The sequence below is a fragment of the Rhinolophus sinicus genome, linkage group LG09, assembly GCF_036562045.2.
Source record: "Rhinolophus sinicus isolate RSC01 linkage group LG09, ASM3656204v1, whole genome shotgun sequence".
Classification (NCBI taxonomy): domain Eukaryota; kingdom Metazoa; phylum Chordata; class Mammalia; order Chiroptera; family Rhinolophidae; genus Rhinolophus; species Rhinolophus sinicus.
Genome location: NC_133758.1, coordinates 12,107,849 through 12,110,227, shown reverse-complemented (window position 1 = coordinate 12,110,227; position 2,379 = coordinate 12,107,849). Strand labels below are relative to the sequence as shown.

Sequence of the window (2,379 nt, the reverse complement as noted above, 5' to 3'; positions counted from 1 at the left end):
GCTTTTATGCATGTATGGAGTTAGGAAGTATATGGGAATTCTCTGCACCTTGCCCTAAGTTTTGCTGTGAACCTAAAAGTGCTATAAAAAAAATAAACTCAATAAAAACAAAAGAAAACAACAATTACCTATTGGCCTGAGATTTCCCATAATCAATTATATTGGTAGGTGTTTTGTTTTATTTTTCCGTGGTTCTTCACATAAGGATGAGGGCAGAGGTTCCAAACACTTGTAAGCTATCATACGGAGGGTTTCATCTAACTGTTGAGAGTGAATATGATAGAATGGAAAGGATACTGGACCATGAGTTGGGAGACCCAGGTTTAATTTAGTCCAAGCTCCATGCTTTCTACTGTGAGCCCCAGTTTCCTCAGCAATATTAGATCCTGCTCACCATATGGGATTGTTGTAAGTATCAAATGAGATTACGTAGGTCAAAAACCCTTAAAAATTATAAATTGCAATGAAAATGTAAGGTTGTATTACTTTCTGAAGAGAAATAAAATGGGATCTCTGATTAGATAGAATTAAAATAGGACCTTCTCTGTCCCTGGTACGATTCCTCCCTGTGTGCCTGTTCTGCTGAACAGTAGTCATTTCTCTCTGTCCGTCTTCTCTCCCACCTAAGTGTGTGCCACCGCCCCATGGAAGATTTGATGGACATGGACACAAGCCCCCTGAGGCCCCAGAACTATCTTTTCAGTTGTGAATTAAAGGCCAGCAAAGATTGTCACTGTGAGGTGGACAATGATGAAAATGAGCAACCATTATCTTGAAGAATGGTCAGTTTAGGGGCTGGTGCAAAGGATGAATTGCACATCGTTGAAGCAGAGGCAATGAATTACGAAGGCAGTCCAGTTAAAGTGACATTGGCAACTTTGAAAACGTCTGTACAGCCAATGGTTTCCTTTGGGGGTTTTGACATAACACCACCTGTGGTCTTACAGTTGCAGTGTGGTTCAGGCCCTGTGCATGTTAGTGAACAGCACTTAGTAGCTGTGGACGAAGATGCAGAGTCAGAAGACGATGAGCAGGAGGATGTGAAACTCCTAAGTATATCTGGAAAGTGTTCTGCCTGATGTGCTAGCAAGTTTCCACAGAAGAAAGTAAAACTTGCGACTGATGAAGGTGATGAAGATGATGACGACGATAATGAAGATTTTGATGAGGAAGATGAAGAAAAAGCTTCTATAAAGAATTCTGTATGAGATACTCCAGCCCAGAATGCACAAAAATCATACCAGAATGGATAAGACTCGAAACCATCAATACCAAGATCAAAAGGTCAAGAGTCCTTCAAAAAAACAGGAAAAAAACTCCTAAAACACGGAAAGGGCCTAGTTCTGTGGAAGACATTAAAGCCAAAATGCAAGCAAGTATAGAAAAAGTGCATTGAACAATCCTGGGAACTACTGGTAAAGTGAGCCCAAAGATGGGGACAGAGGAAAAGTAGACAAATATAGTCCATACTGAGTATCACCAACAACCCAGACTGAAGTCTCCTGTTTTAATCTTAATTCCCTTTCCTGATTTGCCACCCATCCATGCCCCTTCCAGGCTCGAAGCAATCTCACTCTTGACCTCCTAAAGCACTTTCTGTTGATTGCTGTGATTCAGTGAACCTTACACTTTGCTTTCTACTCACTTGTGCATTTGCCTCACCTCTTTGACCATATTTTAATCACCATTGTATCTCCCTACCTGCTCAATAAATACTTGAATGAATCAAAAAATAAAAAAAGCAGACTCTTCGGAACAGTTCAGTTTACCCAGTTACTTCAAAGCATAATTATCTTGCTAGAACCTCAAATTTGGCTTACAGTCTAATTACAAATGCAACGAACCACCTGAAGAAATTAGCTCAAAAGCACAAAGAGAGATTAGGGTATATGTTAATTATTACAAAATCAGCATTTCAAGTTCATGGACAGAAGTCATATTTTATAACTCCTTAAGCATGTCCCTTGTCAGAATGCGTTTAAATACATCGGGAAAGGTGTTTTCAGTTTGAAGTATCCCTTGTTTTTGCTCACAAGGATCTCTTTCAAAAGAGTTATATGTACTATGCATATATATATTTAAGTAGAAAATAAGTAGTGAGTTAATTAGCCTAGTGTTGGTATGTAGACAAAATAGGTTATGAGAAGAAAAATTCACTGCCACCACTCTACCCTCATATATCTGAATTCAGATCATCCCAACTTCAGCCAAAATATTCTGGTGCTAACATCACACTTGGGCCTTACTAGAAATATATGCAGTGAGGCAGGTTTATAGCAAATTAATTTATCCTTAAATAAAACTTTCTCAAAACCCATAATTTTTATTGAGATCTTTGGTCCTTGGAGAAATGCAACAGAATAGAAGGTAAGCATCTTC

At 38.8% G+C, this 2,379-nt stretch overlaps 1 pseudogene; it reads left to right on the top strand.

Annotated features, from left to right (window-relative positions):
- The first annotated feature begins 644 nt into the window (after positions 1–644).
- LOC109446198 (nucleophosmin) lies at positions 645–1,396 on the top strand (annotated as a pseudogene).
- Positions 1,397–2,379: the final 983 nt, after the last annotated feature.